The sequence below is a fragment of the Taudactylus pleione genome, unplaced genomic scaffold, assembly GCF_031769625.1.
Source record: "Taudactylus pleione unplaced genomic scaffold, aTauple2 ptg000174l, whole genome shotgun sequence".
NCBI lineage: Eukaryota > Metazoa > Chordata > Amphibia > Anura > Myobatrachidae > Taudactylus > Taudactylus pleione.
The window spans coordinates 5,329,256-5,354,189 of NW_028284576.1; the positions used below are offsets into that span (position 1 = coordinate 5,329,256).

Here is a 24,934-nt window from a genome sequence, read left to right on the forward strand (position 1 = left end):
GTCTCTGTGGTGCAATTGGTTAGCGCGTTCGGCTGTTAACCGAAAGGTTGGTGGTTCCATCCCACCCAGGGACATGTTTAGTATTTGTTATTCTGTGGCAGGAGGATTCTGTATTTGACAAAAATTACCAGGCATTTGTATTCATTTTACCTCAATACACAAACTTACATGGAAATTAACAGCTATGACTTTACTAACTCTACATCCATGGTTTTCCAGCTAGTGTTAGATAATACTAGAAAGAACTTTACAAATTGAACACAAGTGATCAGTCCTAAGAAGATATAGAGAATAAGCTAAAAATTCAAAGTGACTTTTAGCCAGAAGAATAATAAAAATGTATTAATATATACCAGATACTGGGATCCACTGGGTTAATTCTGAGAAGTTGATTCAATTATTTACAAAGGGGGTAAGTTAACCTTGCAACATTATAGTAACACCAGTTACAGCAGTTGAAATTGGACCCCTAGCAACCCGATATCACTTTTTTATGCAGCATTATGGGGCTACAACAAATTGGTGCAAGTTTGGAGCTACCATAAATGATGCCTATAGTCAGTTTCTCACAAGAAATGTGGTTTATCAGCTCTTTGAATCAACCCCAAATTGTTTGTATGTAATTTTCAAGACAACTATATGTAACTCAGCAGTCCTCAGGGGCATCCGAAGAAAATAAAAACAGTGAAGAATTTTGGTCAGGAATGTTATGTTTCACTTGATATATTGCAGCAAATTTTGGTTCCAAAATCTTATCTGGAGAATGCAGACTGGATTACATTTAGAAATAACATCTCAAAAACATCCATTAGCCTCAAGTTTAGTGAAATCCCATTATCGTTGGTATTTAGTACACTAATGATTTCATTAAATGTTTTCTTCTTTATCATCATTGTGTTGGAGACTTTGTGGGGCTGAGGAATCTGTCCCACATCTGGTGGCACTGTCCCAACTTACTTCCATTGTGGACAGAGATACATTGTCTTACTTACCTTCTCATAGGAATTTTAATGCCCAACTCCCTGTCATATTCCCTTTTATCTCATTATATTTCTGATATTCCTAAGTATACCCACAAATTTATAACACATATTTTGAGTGCTACCCAATGCCATATAGCTTTATATTGAAAAAACTCAGTTCCACCATTTTCTATCTTTATTCTAAATACAATTTGGCACATCTATCATTGTGAATACATCAATAGAATTTTTCATAACACTGCAAATAAGTTCTCATATACTTGGATCCTTGGACTATCTGAAATCCCCCTATTTCAACCCTTTTATAACTGGATTGATTTGCCCTCATCATGACTAAGATATTTTCACACCCTGACAAAATTCTCAATTTACAGGGTATAATCCTGTTATTTCTTACTTTGCACATGTTCATATTATAGTGTCCATTTGTAAGAAATGATCCAAGTTAGAAACTTTTAAGCAGTTTAAGTTCAGTTCTGCTGGTTCATCTTCGCTTACTGATAATATTCATTAGAAAGCACTTTCATGTGTCTCTGTGGCGCAATTGGTTAGTGCGTTCGGCTGCTAACTGAAAGGTTGGTGTTTCAAGCCCACCCAGGGACGTGTTTAGTATTTGTTATTCTGTGGCAGGAGGATTCTTTATTTGACGAAATTTACCAGACATTTGTCTTCATTTTACCTCAATACACAAACTTACATGGAAATTAACAGCTATGACTTTACTAACTCAACATCCATGGCTTTCCAACTAGTGTTAGATAATAATAGAAAGAACTTTACAAATTGAAAACAAGTGATCAGTCCTAAGAAGATATAGAGAATAAGCTAAAAATTCACAGTGAATTTTAGCCAGAAGAATAACAAAAAATGTATTAATATATACAAGATACTGGGATCCACTGGGTTAATTCTGAGAAGTTGATTCAATTATTTAAAAAGGGGGTAAGTTAACCTTGCAACAGAATAGTAACACCAGTTACAGCAGTTGAAATTGGACGACTAGCAACCCGATATCACTTTTTTATACAGCATATGGTGCTACAACAAATTGGTGCAAGTTTGGAGCTACCATAAGTGTGGCTTATAGTCAGTTACTCACATTAAATGTGGTATATCAGCTCTTTGAATCAACCCCAAATTGTTTGCATGTAACTTTCAAGACAACTATATGTAACTCTGCATTCCTCTGGGGCATCAGAAGAAAATAAAAACAGTGAAGAATTTTGGTCAGGAATGTTATTCTTCACTTGATATATTGCAGCAAATTTTGGTTCCAAAATCTTATTTGGAGAATGCGGGAATCGATACCACTACCTCTCGCATGCTAAGCGAGCACTCTACCATTTGAGCTAATTCCCCTTTGATGTTAAAAGCATTTACACCACTCACACCAAGAGGACTGGATTACATTTAGAGATAACATCTCAAAAACATCTATTAGCCTCAAGTTTAGTGAAATCCCATTATCGTTGGTATTTAGTACCTTAATGATTTCATAAAATGTTTCCATCTTTATCACCATTGTGTTGGAGACTTTGAGGGGCTGAGGAAACTGTCCCACATCTGGTGGCACTGTCCCAACTTACTTCCATTGTGGACAGAGATACATTGTCTTACTTACCTTCTCATTGGAATTTTAATGCCCAACTCCCTGTCATATTCCCTTTTATCTCATTATATTTTTGATATTGTAAGAAATGATCCAAGTTAGAAACTTTTATGCAGTTTAAGTTCAGTTCTGCTGGTTCATCTTCCCTTACTGATAATATCCATTAGAAATCACTTTCACGTGTCTCTGTGGCGCAATTGGTTAGCGCGTTCGGCTGTTAACCGAAAGGTTGGTAGTTCAAGACCACCCAGGGACATGTTTAGTATTTGTTATTTTGTGGTATTAGACAAAATTTACCCGGCATTTGTCTTCTTTTTACCTCAATACACAAACTTACATGGAAATTAACAGCTATGACTTTACTAACTCTACATCCATGGCTTTCCAGCTAGTGTTAGATAATACTAGAAATAACTTTACAAATTGAAAACAAGTGATCAGTCATAAGAAGATATAGAGAATAAGCTAAAAATTCACAGTGACTTTTAGCCAGAAGAATAAGAAAAATGTATTAATATATACCAGATACTGGGATCCACTGGGTTAATTCTGAGAAGTTGATTCAATTATTTAAAAAGGGAGTAAGTTAATCTTGCAACAGTATAGTAACACAAGTTACAGCAGTTTAAATTGGACCCCTAGCAATCCGATATCACTTTTTTATATAGAATTATGGGGCTACAACAAATTGGTGCAAGTTTGGAGCTACCATAAGTGTGGCTTATAGTCAGTTACTCACAGGAAATGTGGTGTATCAGCTCTTTGAATCAACCCCAAATTGTTTGCATGTAATTTTCAAGACAACTATATGTAACTCAGCATTCCTCTGGGGCATCAGAAAAAAATAAAAACAGTGAAGAATTTTGGTCAGGAATATTATTCTTCACTTGATATATTGAATCAAATTTTGGTTCCAAAATCTTATCAGGAGAATGCGGGCATCTATCCCGCTACCTCTCGCATGCAAAGCGAGCGCTCTACCATTTGAGCTAATTCCCCTTTGATGTTAAAAGCATTTACACCACTCACACCAAGAGGACTGGATTACATTTAGAGATAACATCTCAAAAACATCCATTAGCCTCTAGTTTAGTGAAATCCCATTATCGTTGGTATTTAGTTCCTTAATGATTTCATAAAATGTTTCCTTCTTTATCACCATTGTGTTGGAGACTTTGTGGGGCTGAGGAAACTGTCCCACATCTGGTGGCACTGTCCCAACTTACTTCAATTGTGGACAGAGATACATTGTCTTACTTACCTTCTCATAGGAATTTTAATGCCCAACTCCCTGTCATATTCCCTTTTATCTCATTATATTTCTGATATTCCTAAGTATACCCACAAATTTATAACACATATTTTGAGTGCTACCAAATGCCATATAGCTTTATATTGAAAAAACTCAGTTCCACCATTCTCTATCTTTATTAAAAATACAATTTGGCACATCTATCAATGAGAATACATCACCAGAATTTTTCATAACACTGCAAATAAGTTCTCATATACTAGGATCCTTGGACTAACTGAAATCCCCCTATTTCAACCCTTTTATAACTAAATTGATTCACCCCCATCATGACTAAGATATTTTGACACCCTGACAAAAATCTCAATTCACAGGGAATAATCCTGTTATTTCTTACTTTGCACATGTTCTTATTATAGTGTACATTTGTAAGAAATGATCCAAGTTAGAAACTTTTAAACAGTTTAAGTTCAGTTCTGCTGGTTCATCTTCCCTTACTGATTATATCCATTAGAAAACACTTTCAGGTGTCTCTGTGGTGCAATTGGTTAGCGCGTTCGGCTGTTAACTGAAAGGTTGGTGGTTCCATCCCACCCAGGGACATGTTTAGTATTTGTTATTCTGTGGCAAGAGTATTCTGTATTTGACAAAAATTACCAGGCATTTGTATTCATTTTACCTCAATACACAAACTTACATGGAAATTAACAGCTATGACTTTACTAACTCTACATCCATGGTTTTCCAGCTAGTGTTAGATAATACTAGAAAGAACTTTACAAATTGAACACAAGTGATCAGTCCTAAGAAGATATAGAGAATAAGCTAAAAATTCAAAGTGACTTTTAGCCAGAAGAATAATAAAAATTTATTAATATATACCAGATACTGGGATCCACTGGGTTAATTCTGAGAAGTTGATTCAATTATTTACAAAGGGGGTAAGTTAACCTTGCAACATTATAGTAACACCAGTTACAGCAGTTGAAATTGGACCCCGAGCAACCCAATATCACTTTTTTATGCAGCATTATGGGGCTACAACAAATTCGTGCAAGTTTGGAGCTACCATAAATGATGCCTATAGTCATTTTCTCACAAGAAATGTGGTTTTTCAGCTCTTTGAATCAACCCCAAATTGTTTGCATGTAATTTTCAAGACAACTATATGTAACTCAGCAGTCCTCAGGGGCATCAGAAGAAAATAAAAACAGTGAAGAATTTTGGTCAGGAATGTTATGTTTCACTTGATATATTGCAGCAAATTCTGGTTCCAAAATCTTATCTGGAGAATGCAGACTGGATTACATTTAGAAATAACATCTCAAAAACATCCATTAGCCTCAAGTTTAGTGAAATCCCATTATCGTTGGTATTTAGTACACTAATGATTTCATTAAATGTTTCCTTATTTATCATCATTGTGTTGGAGACTTTGTGGGGCTGAGGAAACTGTCCCACATCTGGTGGCACTGTCCCAACTTACTTCCATTGTGGACAGAGATACATTGTCTTACTTACCTTCTCATAGGAATTTTAATGCCCAACTCCCTGTCATATTCCCTTTTATCTCATTATATTTCTGATATTCCTAAGTATACCCACAAATTTATAACACATATTTTGAGTGCTACCAAATGCCATATAGCTTTATATTGAAAAAACTCAGTTCCACCATTTTCTATCTTTATTCTAAATACAATTTGGCACATCTATCATTGTGAATACATCAATAGAATTTTTCATAACACTGCAAATAAGTTCTCATATACTTGGATCCTTGGACTATCTGAAATCCCCCTATTTCAACCCTTTTATAACTGGATTGATTTGCCCTCATCATGACTAAGATATTTTCACACCCTGACAAAATTCTCAATTCACAGGGTATAATCCTGTTATTTCTTACTTTGCACAAGTTCATATTATAGTGTCCATTTGTAAGAAATGATCCAAGTTAGAAACTTTCATGCAGTTTAAGTTCAGTTCTGCTGGTTCATCTTCCCTTACTGATAATATCCATTAGAAAGCACTTTCACGTGTCTCTGAGGCGCAATTGGTTAGCGAGTTCGGCTGTTAACCGAAAGGTTGGTAGTTCAAGACCACCCAGGGAAGTGTTTAGTATTTGTTATTTTGTGGTATTTGACAAAATTTACCAGGCATTTGTCTTCATTTTACCTCAATACACAAACTTACATGGAAATTAACAGCTATGACTTTACTAACTCTACATCCATGGCTTTCCAGCTAGTGTTAGATAATACTAGAAAGAACTTTACAAATTGAAAACAAGTGATCAGTCCTAAGAAGACATAGAGAATAAGCTAAAAATTCACAGTGACTTTTAGCCAGAAGAATAAGAAAAATGTATTAATATGTACACAATACTGGGATCCACTGGGTTAATTCTGAGAAGTTGATTCAATCATTTACAAAGGGGGTAAGTTAACCTTGCAACAGTATAGTAACACCAGTTACAGTAGTTGAAATTGGACCCCTAGCAATCCAATATCACTTTTTTATGTAGCATTATGGGGCTACAACAAATTGCTGCAAGTTTGGAGCTACCATAATTGTGGCTTATAGTCAGTTACTCACAGGAAATGTGGTGTATCAGCTCTTTGAATCAACCCCAAATTGTTTGCATGTAATTTTCAAGACAACTATATGTCACTCCGCATTCTTCTGCGGCATCAGAAGAAAATAAAAACATTGAAGAATTTTGGTCTGGAATGTTATTCTTCACTTGATATATTGCAGCAAATTTTGGTTGCAAAATCTTATCTGGAGAATGCGGACTGGATTACATTTAGAAATAACATCTCAAAAACTTCCATTAGCCTCAAGTTTAGTGAAATCCCATTATCGTTGGTATTTAGTACCTTAATGATTTCATAAAATGTTTCCTTCTTTATCACCATTGTGTTGGAGACTTTGTGGGGCTGAGGAAACTGTCCCACATCTGGTGGCACTGTCCCAACTTACTTCCATTGTGGACAGAGATACATTGTCTTACTTACCTTCTCATAGGAATTTTAATGCCCAACTCCCTGTCATATTCCCTTTTATCTCATTATATTTCTGATATTCCTAAGTATACCCACAAATTTATAACACATATTTTGAGTGCTACCCAATGCCATATAGCTTTATATTGAAAAAACTCAGTTCCACCATTTTCTATCTTTATTCTAAATACAATTTGGCACATCTATCATTGTGAATACATCAATAGAATTTTTCATAACACTGCAAATAAGTTCTCATATACTTGGATCCTTGGACTATCTGAAATCCCCCTATTTCAACCCTTTTATAACTGGATTGATTTGCCCTCATCATGACTAAGATATTTTCACACCCTGACAAAATTCTCAATTCACAGGGTATAATCCTGTTATTTCTTACTTTGCACAAGTTCATATTATAGTGTCCATTTGTAAGAAATGATCCAAGTTAGAAACTTTCATGCAGTTTAAGTTCAGTTCTGCTGGTTCATCTTCCCTTACTGATAATATCCATTAGAAAGCACTTTCACGTGTCTCTGAGGCGCAATTGGTTAGCGAGTTCGGCTGTTAACCGAAAGGTTGGTAGTTCAAGACCACCCAGGGACGTGTTTAGTATTTGTTATTTTGTGGTATTTGACAAAATTTACCAGGCATTTGTCTTCATTTTACCTCAATACACAAACTTACATGGAAATTAACAGCTATGACTTTACTAACTCTACATCCATGGCTTTCCAGCTAGTGTTAGATAATACTAGAAAGAACTTTACAAATTGAAAACAAGTGATCAGTCCTAAGAAGACATAGAGAATAAGCTAAAAATTCACAGTGACTTTTAGCCAGAAGAATAAGAAAAATGTATTAATATGTACACAATACTGGGATCCACTGGGTTAATTCTGAGAAGTTGATTCAATCATTTACAAAGGGGGTAAGTTAACCTTGCAACAGTATAGTAACAACAGTTACAGCAGTTGAAATTGGACCCCTAGCAATCCAATATCACTTTTTTATGTAGCATTATGGGGCTACAACAAATTGCTGCAAGTTTGGAGCTACCATAAGTGTGGCTTATAGTCAGTTACTCACAGGAAATGTGGTGTATCAGCTCTTTGAATCAACCCCAAATTGTTTGCATGTAATTTTCAAGACAACTATATGTCACTCCGCATTCTTCTGGGGCATCAGAAGAAAATAAAAACAGTGAAGAATTTTGGTCTGGAATGTTATTCTTCACTTGATATATTGCAGCAAATTTTGGTTGCAAAATCTTATCTGGAGAATGCGGACTGGATTACATTTAGAAATAACATCTCAAAAACTTCCATTAGCCTCAAGTTTAGTGAAATCCCATTATCGTTGGTATTTAGTACCTTAATGATTTCATAAAATGTTTCCTTCTTTATCACCATTGTGTTGGAGACTTTGTGGGGCTGAGGAAACTGTCCCACATCTGGTGGCACTGTCCCAACTTACTTCCATTGTGGACAGAGATACATTGTCTTACTTACCTTCTCATCAGAATTTTAATGCCCAACTCCCTGTCATATTCCCTTTTATCTCATTATATTTCTGATATTCCTAAGTATACCCACAAATTTATAACACATATTTTGAGTGCTACCAAATGCCATATAGCTTTATATTGAAAAAACTCAGTTCCACCATTCTCTATCTTTATTCTAAATACAATTTGGCACATCTATCATTGTGAATACATCACCAGAATTTTTCATAACACTGCAAATAAGTTCTCATATACTAGGATCCTTGGACTAACTGAAATCCCCCTATTTCAACCCTTTTATAACTAAATTGATTCACCCCCATCATGACTAAGATATTTTGACACCTTGACAAAATTCTCAATTCACAGGGAATAATCCTGTTATTCTTACTTTGCACATGTTCATATTATAGTGTACATTTGTAAGAAATGATCCAAGTTAGAAACTTTTAAACAGTTTAAGTTCAGTTCTGCTGGTTCATCTTCCCTTACTGATTATATCCATTAGAAAACACTTTCACGTGTCTCTGTGGTGCAATTGGTTAGCGCGTTCGGCTGTTAACCGAAAGGTTGGTGGTTCCATCCCACCCAGGGACATGTTTAGTATTTGTTATTCTGTGGCAGGAGGATTCTGTATTTGACAAAAATTACCAGGCATTTGTATTCATTTTACCTCAATACACAAACTTACATGGAAATTAACAGCTATGACTTTACTAACTCTACATCCATGGTTTTCCAGCTAGTGTTAGATAATACTAGAAAGAACTTTACAAATTGAACACAAGTGATCAGTCCTAAGAAGATATAGAGAATAAGCTAAAAATTCAAAGTGACTTTTAGCCAGAAGAATAATAAAAATGTATTAATATATACCAGATACTGGGATCCACTGGGTTAATTCTGAGAAGTTGATTCAATTATTTACAAAGGGGGTAAGTTAACCTTGCAACATTATAGTAACACCAGTTACAGCAGTTGAAATTGGACCCCTAGCAACCCGATATCACTTTTTTATGCAGCATTATGGGGCTACAACAAATTGGTGCAAGTTTGGAGCTACCATAAATGATGCCTATAGTCAGTTTCTCACAAGAAATGTGGTTTATCAGCTCTTTGAATCAACCCCAAATTGTTTGTATGTAATTTTCAAGACAACTATATGTAACTCAGCAGTCCTCAGGGGCATCCGAAGAAAATAAAAACAGTGAAGAATTTTGGTCAGGAATGTTATGTTTCACTTGATATATTGCAGCAAATTTTGGTTCCAAAATCTTATCTGGAGAATGCAGACTGGATTACATTTAGAAATAACATCTCAAAAACATCCATTAGCCTCAAGTTTAGTGAAATCCCATTATCGTTGGTATTTAGTACACTAATGATTTCATTAAATGTTTTCTTCTTTATCATCATTGTGTTGAAGACTTTGTGGGGCTGAGGAATCTGTCCCACATCTGGTGGCACTGTCCCAACTTACTTCCATTGTGGACAGAGATACATTGTCTTACTTACCTTCTCATAGGAATTTTAATGCCCAACTCCCTGTCATATTCCCTTTTATCTCATTATATTTCTGATATTCCTAAGTATACCCACAAATTTATAACACATATTTTGAGTGCTACCCAATGCCATATAGCTTTATATTGAAAAAACTCAGTTCCACCATTTTCTATCTTTATTCTAAATACAATTTGGCACATCTATCATTGTGAATACATCAATAGAATTTTTCATAACACTGCAAATAAGTTCTCATATACTTGGATCCTTGGACTATCTGAAATCCCCCTATTTCAACCCTTTTATAACTGGATTGATTTGCCCTCATCATGACTAAGATATTTTCACACCCTGACAAAATTCTCAATTTACAGGGTATAATCCTGTTATTTCTTACTTTGCACATGTTCATATTATAGTGTCCATTTGTAAGAAATGATCCAAGTTAGAAACTTTTAAGCAGTTTAAGTTCAGTTCTGCTGGTTCATCTTCGCTTACTGATAATATTCATTAGAAAGCACTTTCACGTGTCTCTGTGGCGCAATTGGTTAGTGCGTTCGGCTGCTAACTGAAAGGTTGGTGGTTCAAGCCCACCCAGGGACGTGTTTAGTATTTGTTATTCTGTGGCAGGAGGATTCTTTATTTGACGAAATTTACCAGACATTTGTCTTCATTTTACCTCAATACACAAACTTACATGGAAATTAACAGCTATGACTTTACTAACTCAACATCCATGGCTTTCCAACTAGTGTTAGATAATAATAGAAAGAACTTTACAAATTGAAAACAAGTGATCAGTCCTAAGAAGATATAGAGAATAAGCTAAAAATTCACAGTGAATTTTAGCCAGAAGAATAACAAAAAATGTATTAATATATACAAGATACTGGGATCCACTGGGTTAATTCTGAGAAGTTGATTCAATTATTTAAAAAGGGGGTAAGTTAACCTTGCAACAGAATAGTAACACCAGTTACAGCAGTTGAAATTGGACGACTAGCAACCCGATATCACTTTTTTATACAGCATATGGTGCTACAACAAATTGGTGCAAGTTTGGAGCTACCATAAGTGTGGCTTATAGTCAGTTACTCACATTAAATGTGGTATATCAGCTCTTTGAATCAACCCCAAATTGTTTGCATGTAACTTTCAAGACAACTATATGTAACTCTGCATTCCTCTGGGGCATCAGAAGAAAATAAAAACAGTGAAGAATTTTGGTCAGGAATGTTATTCTTCACTTGATATATTGCAGGAAATTTTGGTTCCAAAATCTTATTTGGAGAATGCGGGAATCGATACCACTACCTCTCGCATGCTAAGCGAGCACTCTACCATTTGAGCTAATTCCCCTTTGATGTTAAAAGCATTTACACCACTCACACCAAGAGGACTGGATTACATTTAGAGATAACATCTCAAAAACATCTATTAGCAACAAGTTTAGTGAAATCCCATTATCGTTGGTATTTAGTACCTTAATGATTTCATAAAATGTTTCCATCTTTATCACCATTGTGTTGGAGACTTTGAGGGGCTGAGGAAACTGTCCCACATCTGGTGGCACTGTCCCAACTTACTTCCATTGTGGACAGAGATACATTGTCTTACTTACCTTCTCATTGGAATTTTAATGCCCAACTCCCTGTCATATTCCCTTTTATCTCATTATATTTTTGATATTGTAAGAAATGATCCAAGTTAGAAACTTTTATGCAGTTTAAGTTCAGTTCTGCTGGTTCATCTTCCCTTACTGATAATATCCATTAGAAATCACTTTCACGTGTCTCTGTGGCGCAATTGGTTAGCACGTTCGGCTGTTAACCGAAAGGTTGGTAGTTCAAGACCACCCAGGGACATGTTTAGTATTTGTTATTTTGTGGTATTAGACAAAATTTACCCGGCATTTGTCTTCTTTTTACCTAAATACACAAACTTACATGGAAATTAACAGCTATGACTTTACTAACTCTACATCCATGGCTTTCCAGCTAGTGTTAGATAATACTAGAAATAACTTTACAAATTGAAAACAAGTGATCAGTCATAAGAAGATATAGAGAATAAGCTAAAAATTCACAGTGACTATTAGCCAGAAGAATAAGAAAAATGTATTAATATATACCAGATACTGGGATCCACTGGGTTAATTCTGAGAAGTTGATTCAATTATTTAAAAAGGGAGTAAGTTAATCTTGCAACAGTATAGTAACACAAGTTACAGCAGTTGAAATTGGACCCCTAGCAATCCGATATCACTTTTTTATATAGAATTATGAGGCTACAACAAATTGGTGCAAGTTTGGAGCTACCATAAGTGTGGCTTATAGTCAGTTACTCACAGGAAATGTGGTGTATCAGCTCTTTGAATTAACCCCAAATTGTTTGCATGTAATTTTCAAGACAACTATATGTAACTCAGCATTCCTCTGGGGCATCAGAAAAAAATAAAAACAGTGAAGAATTTTGGTCAGGAATATTATTCTTCACTTGATATATTGAATCAAATTTTGGTTCCAAAATCTTATCAGGAGAATGCGGGCATCTATCCCGCTACCTCTCGCATGCAATGCGAGCGCTCTACCATTTGAGCTAATTCCCCTTTGATGTTAAAAGCATTTACACCACTCACACCAAGAGGACTGGATTACATTTAGAGATAACATCTCAAAAACATCCATTAGCCTCTAGTTTAGTGAAATCCCATTATCGTTGGTATTTAGTTCCTTAATGATTTCATAAAATGTTTCCTTCTTTATCACCATTGTGTTGGAGACTTTGTGGGGCTGAGGAAACTGTCCCACATCTGGTGGCACTGTCCCAACTTACTTCAATTGTGGACAGAGATACATTGTCTTACTTACCTTCTCATAGGAATTTTAATGCCCAACTCCCTGTCATATTCCCTTTTATCTCATTATATTTCTGATATTCCTAAGTATACCCACAAATTTATAACACATATTTTGAGTGCTACCAAATGCCATATAGCTTTATATTGAAAAAACTCAGTTCCACCATTCTCTATCTTTATTAAAAATACAATTTGGCACATCTATCAATGAGAATACATCACCAGAATTTTTCATAACACTGCAAATAAGTTCTCATATACTAGGATCCTTGGACTAACTGAAATCCCCCTATTTCAACCCTTTTATAACTAAATTGATTCACCCCCATCATGACTAAGATATTTTGACACCCTGACAAAATTCTCAATTCACAGGGAATAATCCTGTTATTTCTTACTTTGCACATGTTCTTATTATAGTGTACATTTGTAAGAAATGATCCAAGTTAGAAACTTTTAAACAGTTTAAGTTCAGTTCTGCTGGTTCATCTTCCCTTACTGATTATATCCATTAGAAAACACTTTCACGTGTCTCTGTGGTGCAATTGGTTAGCGCGTTCGGCTGTTAACTGAAAGGTTGGTGGTTCCATCCCACCCAGGGACATGTTTAGTATTTGTTATTCTGTGGCAAGAGTATTCTGTATTTGACAAAAATTACCAGGCATTTGTATTCATTTTACCTCAATACACAAACTTACATGGAAATTAACAGCTATGACTTTACTAACTCTACATCCATGGTTTTCCAGCTAGTGTTAGATAATACTAGAAAGAACTTTACAAATTGAACACAAGTGATCAGTCCTAAGAAGATATAGAGAATAAGCTAAAAATTCAAAGTGACTTTTAGCCAGAAGAATAATAAAAATGTATTAATATATACCAGATACTGGGATCCACTGGGTTAATTCTGAGAAGTTGATTCAATTATTTACAAAGGGGGTAAGTTAACCTTGCAACATTATAGTAACACCAGTTACAGCAGTTGAAATTGGACCCCGAGCAACCCGATATCACTTTTTTATGCAGCATTATGGGGCTACAACAAATTCGTGCAAGTTTGGAGCTACCATAAATGATGCCTATAGTCAGTTTCTCACAAGAAATGTGGTTTATCAGCTCTTTGAATCAACCCCAAATTGTTTGCATGTAATTTTCAAGACAACTATATGTAACTCAGCAGTCCTCAGGGGCATCAGAAGAAAATAAAAACAGTGAAGAATTTTGGTCAGGAATGTTATGTTTCACTTGATATATTGCAGCAAATTCTGGTTCCAAAATCTTATCTGGAGAATGCAAACTGGATTACATTTAGAAATAACATCTCAAAAACATCCATTAGCCTCAAGTTTAGTGAAATCCCATTATCGTTGGTATTTAGTACACTAATGATTTCATTAAATGTTTCCTTCTTTATCATCATTGTGTTGGAGACTTTGTGGGGCTGAGGAAACTGTCCCACATCTGGTGGCACTGTCCCAACTTACTTCCATTGTGGACAGAGATACATTGTCTTACTTACCTTCTCATAGGAATTTTAATGCCCAACTCCCTGTCATATTCCCTTTTATCTCATTATATTTCTGATATTCCTAAGTATACCCACAAATTTATAACACATATTTTGAGTGCTACCAAATGCCATATAGCTTTATATTGAAAAAACTCAGTTCCACCATTTTCTATCTTTATTCTAAATACAATTTGGCACATCTATCATTGTGAATACATCAATAGAATTTTTCATAACACTGCAAATAAGTTCTCATATACTTGGATCCTTGGACTATCTGAAATCCCCCTATTTCAACCCTTTTATAACTGGATTGATTTGCCCTCATCATGACTAAGATATTTTCACACCCTGACAAAATTCTCAATTCACAGGGTATAATCCTGTTAGTTTTTACTTTGCACAAGTTCATATTATAGTGTCCATTTGTAAGAAATGATCCAAGTTAGAAACTTTTATGCAGTTTAATTTCAGTTCTGCTGGTTCATCTTCCCTTACTGATAATATCCATTAGAAAGCACTTTCACGTGTCTCTGAGGCGCAATTGGTTAGCAAGTTCGGCTTTTAACCGAAAGGTTGGTAGTTCAAGACCACCCAGGGACGTGTTTAGTATTTGTTATTTTGTGGTATTTGACAAAATTTACCAGGCATTTGTCTTCATTTTACCTCAATACACAAACTTACATGGAAATTAACAGCTATGACTTTACTAACTCTACATCCATGGCTTTCCAGCTAGTGTTAGATAATACTAGAAAGAACTTTACAAATTGAAAACAAGTGATCAGTCCTAAGAAGACATAGAGAATAAGCTAAAAATTCACAGTGACTTTTAGCCAGAAGAATAAGAAAAATGTATTAATATGTACACAATACTGGGATCCACTGGGTTAATTCTGAGAAGTTGATTCAATCATTTACAAAGGGGGTAAGTTAACCTTGCAACAGTATAGTAACACCAGTTACAGCAGTTGAAATTGGACCCCTAGCAACCCGATATCACTTTTTTATGCAGCATTATGGGGCTACAACAAATTGCTGCAAGTTTGGAGCTACCATAAGTGTGGCTTATAGTCAGTTACTCACATTAAATGTGGTGTATCAGCTCTTTGAATCAACCCCAAATTGTTTGCATGTAATTTTCAAGACAACTATATGTCACTCCGCATTCCTCTGGGGCATCAGAAGAAAATAAAAACAGTGAAGAATTTTGGTCTGGAATGTTATTCTTCACTTGATATATTGCAGCAAATTTTGGTTGCAAAATCTTATCTGGAGAATGCGGACTGGATTACATTTAGAAATAACATCTAAAAAACTTCCATTAGCCTCAAGTTTAGTGAAATCCCATTATCGTTGGTATTTAGTACCTTAATGATTTCATAAAATGTTTCCTTCTTTATCACCATTGTGTTGGAGACTTTGTGGGGCTGAGGAAACTGTCCCACATCTGGTGGCACTGTCCCAACTTACTTCCATTGTGGACAGAGATACATTGTATTACTTACCTTCTCATAGGAATTTTAATGCCCAACTCCATGTCATATTCCCTTTTATCTCATTATATTTCTGATATTCCTAAGTATACCCACAAATTTATAACACATATTTTGAGTGCTACCAAATGCCATATAGATTTATATTGAAAAAACTCAGTTCCACCATTCTCTATCTTTATTAAAAATACAATTTGGCACATCTATCATTGTGAATACATCACCAGAATTTTTCATAACACTGCAAATAAGTTCTCATATACTAGGATCCTTGGACTAACTGAAATCCCCCTATTTCAACCCTTTTAAAACTAAATTGATTCACCCCCATCATGACTAAGATATTTTGACACCCTGACAAAATTCTCAATTCACAGGGAATAATCCTGTTATTTCTTACTTTGCACATGTTCATATTATAGTGTACATTTGTAAGAATTGATCCAAGTTAGAAACTTTTAAACAGTTTAAGTTCAGTTCTGCTGGTTCAACTTCCCTTACTGATTATATCCATTAGAAAGCACTTTCACGTGTCTCTGTGGTGCAATTGGTTAGCGCGTTCGGCTGTTAACCGAAAGGTTGGTGGTTCCATCTCACCCAGGGACGTGTTTAGTATTTGTTATTCTGTGGCAGGAGGATTCTGTATTTGACAAAAATTACCTGGCATTTGTATTCATTTTACCTCAATACACAAACTTACATGGAAATTAACAGCTATGACTTTACTAACTCTACATCCATGGCTTTCCAGCTAGTGATAGATAATACTAGAAAGAACTTTACAAATTGAACACAAGTGATCAGTCCTAAGAAGATATAGAGAATAAGCTAAAAATTCAAAGTGACTTTTAGCAAGAAGAATAATAAAAATTTATTAATATATACCAGATACTGGGATCCACTGGGTTAATTCTGAGAAGTTGATTCAATTATTTACAAAGGGGGTAAGTTAACCTTGCAACATTATAGTAACACCAGTTACAGCAGTTGAAATTGGACCCCTAGCAACCCGATATCACTTTTTTATGCAGCATTATGGGGCTACAACAAATTGGTGCAAGTTTGGAGTTACCATAAGTGTAGCTTATAGTCAGTTACTCACAGGAAATGTGGTGTATCAGCTCTTTGAATCAACCCCAAATTGTTTGCATGTAATTTTCAAGACAACTATATGTAACTCAGCATTCCTCTGGGGCATCAGAAGAAAATAAAAACAGTGAAGAATTTTGGTCTGGAGTGTTATTCTTCACTTGATATATTGCAGCAAATTTTGGTTCCAAAATCTTATCTGGAGAATGCGGACTGGATTACATTTAGAAATAAAATCTCAAAAACATCCATTAGCCTCAAGTTTAGTGAAATCCCATTATCGTTGGTATTTAGTACCTTAATGATTTCATAAAATGTTTCCTTCTTTATCACCATTGTGTTGGAGACTTTGTGGGGCTGAGGAAACTGTCCCACATCTGGTGGCACTGTCCCAACTTACTTCCATTGTGGACAGAGATACATTGTCTTACTTACCTTCTCATCAGAATTTTAATGCCCAACTCCCTGTCATATTCCCTTTTATCTCATTATATTTCTGATATTCCTAAGTATACCCACAAATTTATAACACATATTTTGAGTGCTACCAAATGCCATATAGCTTTATATTGAAAAAACTCAGTTACACTATTCTCTATCTTTATTATAAATACAATTTGGCACATCTATCATTGTGAATACATCACCAGAATTTTTCATAACACTGCAAATAAGTTCTCATATACTTGGATCCTTGGACTAACTGAAATCCCCCTATTTCAACCCTTTTATAACTGGATTGATTTGCCCCCATCACGACTAAGATATTTTCACACCCTGACAAAATTCTCAATTTACAGGGTATAATCCTGTTATTTCTTACTTTGCACATGTTCATATTATAGTGTCCATTTGTAAGAAATGATCCAAGTTAGAAACTTTTAAGCAGTTTAAGTTCATTTCTGCTGGTTCATCTTCGCTTACTGATAATATTCATTAGAAAGCACTTTCACGTGTCTCTGTGGCGCAATTGGTTAGCGCGTTCGGCTGTTAACTGAAAGGTTGGTGGTTCAAGCCCACCCAGGGACGTGTTTAGTATTTGTTATTCTGTGGCAGGAGGATTCTTTATTTGACGAAATTTACCAGACATTTGTCTTCATTTTACCTCAATACACAAACTTACATGGAAATTAACAGCTATGACTTTACTAACTCTACATCCATGGCTTTCCAGCTAGTGTTAGATAATACTAGAAAGAACTTTACAAATTGAACACAAGTGATCAGTCCTAAGAAGATATAGAGAATAAGCTAAAAATTCAAAGTGACTTTTAGCAAGAAGAAAAATAAAAATGTATTAATATATACCAGATACTGGGATCCACTGGGTTAATTCTGAGAAGTTGATTCAATTATTTACAAAGGGGGTAAGTTAACCTTGCAACATTATAGTAATACCAGTTACAGCAGTTGAAATTGGACCCCTAGTAACACCATATCACTTTTTTATGCAGCATTATGGGGCTACAACAAATTGGTGCAAGTTTGGAGCTACCATAAGTGTGGCTTATAGTCAGTTACTCACAGGAAATGTGGTGTATCAGCTCTTTGAATCAACCCCAAATTGTTTGCATGTAATTTTCAAGACAACTATATGTCACTCCGCATTCCTCTGGGGCATCAGAAGAAAATAAAAACAGTGAAGAATTTTGGTCTGGAATGTTATTCTTCACTTGATATATTGCAGCAAATTTTGGTTGCAAAATCTTATCTGGAGAATGCGGACTGGATTACATTTAGAAATAACATCTCAAAAACTTCCATTAGCCTCAAGTTTAGTGAAATCCCATTATCGTTGGTATTTAGTACCTTAATGATTTCATAAAATGTTTCCTTCTTTATCACCATTGTGTTGGAGACTTTGTGGGGCTGAGGAAACTGTCCCACATCTGGTGGCACTGTCCCAACTTACTTCCATTGTGGACAGAGATACATTGTCTTACTTACCTTCTCATCGGAATTTTAATGCCCAACTCCCTGTCATATTCCCTTTTATCTCATTATATTTCTGATATTCCTAAGTATACCCACAAATTTATAACACATATTTTGAGTGCTACCAAATGCCATATAGCTTTATATTGAAAAAACTCAGTTACACTATTCTCTATCTTTATTATAAATACAATTTGGCACATCTATCATTGTGAATACATCACCAGAATTTTTCATAACACTGCAAATAAGTTCTCATATACTTGGATCCTTGGACTAACTGAAATCCCCCTATTTCAACCCTTTTATAACTGGATTGATTCGCCCCCATCACGACTAAGATATTTTCACACCCTGACAAAATTCTCAATTTACAGGGTATAATCCTGTTATTTCTTACTTTGCACATGTTCATATTATAGTGTCCATTTGTAAGAAATGATCCAAGTTAGAAACTTTTAAGCAGTTTAAGTTCAGTTCTGCTGGTTCATCTTCGCTTACTGATAATATTCATTAGAAAGCACTTTCACGTGTCTCTGTGGCGCAATTGGTTAGCGCGTTCGGCTGTTAACTGAAAGGTTGGTGGTTCAAGCCCACCCAGGGACGTGTTTAGTATTTGTTATTCTGTGGCAGGAGGATTCTTTATTTGACGAAATTTACCAGACATTTGTCTTCATTTTACCTCAATACACAAACTTACATGGAAATTAACAGCTATGACTTTACTAACTCTACATCCATGGCTTTCCAGCTTGTGTTAGATAATACTAGAAAGAACTTTACAAATTGAAAACTAGAGATCAGTCCTAAGAAGATATAGAGAATAAGCTAAAAATTCACAGTGACTTTTAGCCAGAAGAATAAGAAAATTGAATTAATATATACCAGATACTGGGATTCCCTGGGTTAATTCTGAGAAGTTGATTCAATTATTTACAAAGGGGGTAAGTTAACCTTGCAACAGTATAGTAACACCAGTTACAGCAGTTGAAATTGGACCCCTAGCAACCCGATATCACTTTTTTTGCAGCATTATGGGGCTACAACAAATTGCTGCAAGTTTGGAGCTACCGTAAGTGTGGCTTATAGTCAGTTACTCACAGGAAATGTGGTGTATCAGCTCTTTGAATCAACCCCAAATTGTTTGCATGTAATTTTCATGATAACTATATGTAACTCAGCAGTCCTCTGGGGCATCAGAAGAAAATGAAAACAGTGAAAAATTTTGGTCAGGAATGTTATTCTTCACTTGATATATTGAAGCAAATTTTGGTTCCAAAATCTTATCTGGAGAATGCGGAATGGATTACATTTAGAAATAACATCTCAAAAACATCCATTAGCCTCAAGTTTAGTGAAATCCCATTATCGTTGGTATTTAGTACCTTAATGATTTCATAAAATGTTTCCTTCTATATCACCATTGTGTTGGAGACTTTGTGGGGCTGAGGAAACTGTCCCACATCTGGTGGCACTGTCCCAACTTACTTCAATTGTGGACAGATATACATTGTCTTACTTACCTTCTCATACAAATTTTAATGCCCAACTCCCTGTCATATTCCCTTTTATCTCATTATATTTCTGATTTTCCTAAGTATACCCACAAATTTATAACACATATTTTGAGTGCTACCAAATGCCATATAGCTTTATATTGAAAAAACTCAGTTCCACCATTCTCTATCTTTATTTTAAATACAATTTGGCACATCTATCATTGTGAATACATCACCAGAGTTTTTCATATCACTGCAAATAAGTTCTCATATACTTGGATCCTTGGACTAACTGAAATCCCCCTATTTCAACCCTTTTATAACTGGTTTGATTCGCCCCCATCATGACTAAGATATTTTCACACCCTGACAAAATTCTCAATTCACAGGGTATAATCCTGTTATTTCTTACTTTGCACAACTTCATATTATAGTGTCCATTTGTAAGAAATGATCCAAGTTAGAAACTTTTAAGCAGTTTAAGTTCAGTTCTGCTGGTTCATCTTCCCTTACTGTTAATATCCATTAGAAAGCAATTTCACGTGTCTCTGTGGTGCAATTGGATAGCGCGTTAGGCTATTAACAAAAAGGTTGGTGGTTCAAGCCCACCCAGGGACGTGTTTAGTATTTGTTATTTTGTGGTATTAGACAAAATTTAACAGGCATTTGTCTTCATTTTACCTCAATACACAAACTTACATGGAAATTAACAGCTATGACTTTACTAACTCTACATCCATGGCTTTCAACTAGTGTTAGATAATACTAGAAAAAACTTTACAAATTGAAAACAAGAGATCAGTCCTAAGAATATATAGAGATTAAGCTAAAAATTCACAGTGACTTTTAGCCAGAAGAATAAGAAAATTGAATTAATATATACCAGATACTGGGATTCCCTGGGTTAATTCTGAGAAGTTGATTCAATTATTTACAAAGGGGGTAAGTTAACCTTGCAACAGTATAGTAACACCAGTTACAGCAGTTGAAATTGGACCCCTAGCAACCCGATATCACTTTTTTTGGAGCATTATGGGGCTACAACAAATTGCTGCAAGTTTGGAGCTACCGTAAGTGTGGCTTATAGTCAGTTACTCACAGGAAATGTGGTGTATCAGCTCTTTGAATCAACCCCAAATTGTTTGCATGTAATTTTCATGATAACTATATGTAACTCAGCAGTCCTCTGGGGCATCAGAAGAAAATGAAAACAGTGAAAAATTTTGGTCAGGAATGTTATTCTTCACTTGATATATTGAAGCAAATTTTGGTTCCAAAATCTTATCTGGAGAATGCGGAATGGATTACATTTAGAAATAACATCTCAAAAACATCCATTAGCCTCAAGTTTAGTGAAATCCCATTATCGTTGGTATTTAGTACCTTAATGATTTCATAAAATGTTTCGTTCTTTATCACCATTGTGTTGGAGACTTTGTGGGGCTGAGGAAACTGTCCCACATCTGGTGGCACTGTCACCAACTTACTTCCATTGTGGACAGAGATACATTGTCTTACTTACCTTCTCATTGGAATTTTAATGCCCAACTCCCTGTCATATTCCCTTTTATCTCATTATATTTTTGATATTGTAAGAAATGATCCAAGTTAGAAACTTTTATGCAGTTTAAGTTCAGTTCTGCTGGTTCATCTTCCCTTACTGATAATATCCATTAGAAAGCACTTTCACGTGTCTCTGTGGCGCAATTGGTTAGCGCGTTCGGCTGTTAACTGAAAGGTTGGTGGTTCAAGCCCACCCAGGGACGTGTTTAGTATTTGTTATTCTGTGGCTGGAGGATTCTATTTTTGACGAAATTTACCTGGCATTTGTCATCATTTTACCTCAATACACAAACTTACATGGAAATTAACAGCTATGACTTTACTAACTCTACATCCATGGCTTTCCAGCTAGTGTTAGATAATACTAGAAAGAACTTTACAAATTGAAAACAAGTGATCAGTTCTAAGAAGATATAGAGAATAAGCTAAAAATTCACAGTGACTTTTAGCCAGAAGAATAAGAAAAATTTATTAATATATACCAGATACTGGGATCCACTGGGTTAATTCTGAGAAGTGGATTCAATTATTTAAAAAGGGGGTAAGTTACCTTGCAAATGTCTAGTAATACCAGTTACAGCAGTTGAAATTGGACCCCTAGTAACAACATATCACTTTTTTATGCAGCATTATGGGGCTACAACAAGTTGGTGCAAGTTTGGAGCTACCATAAGTGTGGCTTATAGTCAGTTACTCACAGGAAATGTGGTGTATCAGCTCTTTGAATCAACCCCAAATTGTTTGCATGTAATTTTCAAGACAACTATATGTCACTCCGCATTCCTCTGGGGCATCAGAAGAAAATAAAAACAGTGAAGAATTTTGGTCTGGAATGTTATTCTTCACTTGATATATTGCAGCAAATTTTGGTTGCAAAATCTTATCTGGAGAATGCGGACTGGATTACATTTAGAAATAACATCTCAAAAACTTCCATTAGCCTCAAGTTTAGTGAAATCCCATTATCGTTGGTATTTAGTACCTTATTGATTTCATAAAATGTTTCCTTCTTTATCACCATTGTGTTGGAGACTTTGTGGGGCTGAGGAAACTGTCCCACATCTGGTGGCACTGTCCCAACTTACTTCCATTGTGGACAGAGATACATTGTCTTACTTACCTTCTCATTGGAATTTTAATGCCCAACTCCCTGTCATATTCCCTTTTATCTCATTATATTTTTGATATTGTAAGAAATGATCCAAGTTAGAAACTTTTATGCAGTTTAAGTTCAGTTCTGCTGGTTCATCTTCCCTTACTGATAATATCCATTAGAAAGCAATTTCACGTGTCTCTGTGTCGCAATTGGTTAGCGCGTTCGGCTGTTAACCGAAAGGTTGGTAGTTCAAGACCACCCAGGGACGTGTTTAGTATTTGTTATTTTGTGGTATTAGACAAAATTTACCAGGCATTTGTCTTCATTTTACCTCAATACACAAACTTACATGGAAATTAACAGCTATGACTTTACTAACTCTACATCCATGGCTTTCCAGCTAGTGTTAGATAATACTAGAAAGAACTTTGCAAATTGAAAACAAGTGATCAGTCCTAAGAAGATATAGAGAATAAGCTAAAAATTCACAGTGACTTTTAGCCAGAAGAATAAGAAAAATGTATTAATATATACCAGATACTGGGATCCACTGGGTTAATTCTGAGAAGTTGATTCAATTATTTAAAAAGGGAGTAAGTTAATCTTGCAACAGTATAGTAACACAAGTTACAGCAGTTGAAATTGGACCCCTAGCAATCCGATATCACTTTTTTATGTAGCATTATGGGGCTACAACAAATTGGTGCAAGTTTGGAGCTACCATAAGTGTAGCTTATAGTCAGTTACTCACAGGAAATGTGGTGTATCAGCTCTTTGAATCATCCCCAAATTGTTTGCATGTAATTTTCAAGACAACTATATGTAACTCAGCATTCCTCTGGGGCATCAGAAAAAAATAAAAACAGTGAAGAATTTTGGTCAGGAATGTTATTCTTCACTTGATATATTGAATCAAATTTTGGTTCCAAAATCTTATCTGGAGAATGTGGACTGGATTACATTTAGAAATAACATCTCAAAAACATCCATTAGCCTCAAGTTTAGTGAAATCCCATTATCGCTGGTATTTAGTACCTTAATGATTTCATAAAATGTTTCCTTCTTTATCACCATTGTGTTGGAGACTTTGTGGGGCTGAGGAAACTGTCCCACATCTGGTGGCACTGTCCCAACTTACTTCCATTGTGGACAGAGATACATTGTCTTACTTACCTTCTCATTGGAATTTTAATGCCCAACTCCCTGTCTTATTCCTTTTTATCTCATTATATTTCTGATATTCCTAAGTATACCCACAAAATTTATAACACATATTTTAAGTGCTAGCAAATGCCATATAGCTTTATATTGAAAAAACTCAGTTCCACCATTCTCTATCTTTATTATAAATACAATTTGGCACATCTATCATTGTGAATACATCACCAGAATTTTTTATAACACTGCAAATAAGTTCTCATATACTTGGATCCTTGGACTAAGTGAAATCCCCCTATTTCAACCCTTTTATAACTGGATTGATTCGCCCCCATCATGACTAAGATATTTTCACACCCTGACAAAATTCTCAATTCACAGGGTATAATCCTGTTATTTCTTACTCTGCACAAGTTCATATTATGGTGTCCATTTGTAAGAAATGATCCAAGTTAGAAACTTTTAAGTAGTTTAAGTTCAGTTCTGCTGGTTCATCTTCGCTTACTGATAATATCCATTAGAAAGCACTTTCACGTGTCTCTGTGGCGCAATTGGTTAGCGCGTGTCCCAGCTTACTTCCATTGTGGACAGAGATACATTGTCTTACTTACCTTCTCATTGGAATTTTAATGCCCAACTCCCTGTCATATTCCCTTTTATCTCATTATATTTCTGATATTCCTAAGTATACCCACAAATTTATAACACATATTTTAAGTGCTAGCAAATGCCATATAGCTTTATATTGAAAAAACTCAGTTCCACCATTCTCTATCTTTATTATAAATACAATTTGGCACATCTATCATTGTGAATACATCACCAGAATTTTTCATAACACTGCAAATAAGTTCTCATAT

General features: G+C 35.2%; 7 non-coding genes across 7 annotated transcripts; all 7 read left to right on the forward strand.

Moving 5' to 3' along the window:
* Positions 1 to 74, forward strand: TRNAN-GUU (transfer RNA asparagine (anticodon GUU)). Its single transcript has one exon. It is a non-coding gene; the product is annotated as a tRNA-Asn (tRNA).
* A 2,700-nt stretch (positions 75 to 2,774) lies between these two features.
* Positions 2,775 to 2,848, forward strand: TRNAN-GUU (transfer RNA asparagine (anticodon GUU)). The gene has a single exon. It is a non-coding gene; the product is annotated as a tRNA-Asn (tRNA).
* A 6,034-nt stretch (positions 2,849 to 8,882) lies between these two features.
* On the forward strand, positions 8,883 to 8,956 carry TRNAN-GUU (transfer RNA asparagine (anticodon GUU)). The gene has a single exon. It is a non-coding gene; the product is annotated as a tRNA-Asn (tRNA).
* Positions 8,957 to 17,778: 8,822 nt separating this feature from the next.
* TRNAN-GUU (transfer RNA asparagine (anticodon GUU)) lies at positions 17,779 to 17,852 on the forward strand. Its single transcript has one exon. It is a non-coding gene; the product is annotated as a tRNA-Asn (tRNA).
* Positions 17,853 to 19,290: 1,438 nt separating this feature from the next.
* On the forward strand, positions 19,291 to 19,364 carry TRNAN-GUU (transfer RNA asparagine (anticodon GUU)). Its single transcript has one exon. It is a non-coding gene; the product is annotated as a tRNA-Asn (tRNA).
* A 1,437-nt stretch (positions 19,365 to 20,801) lies between these two features.
* Positions 20,802 to 20,875, forward strand: TRNAN-AUU (transfer RNA asparagine (anticodon AUU)). Its single transcript has one exon. It is a non-coding gene; the product is annotated as a tRNA-Asn (tRNA).
* Positions 20,876 to 21,949: 1,074 nt separating this feature from the next.
* On the forward strand, positions 21,950 to 22,023 carry TRNAN-GUU (transfer RNA asparagine (anticodon GUU)). Its single transcript has one exon. It is a non-coding gene; the product is annotated as a tRNA-Asn (tRNA).
* The last annotated feature ends 2,911 nt before the right edge of the window (positions 22,024 to 24,934 follow it).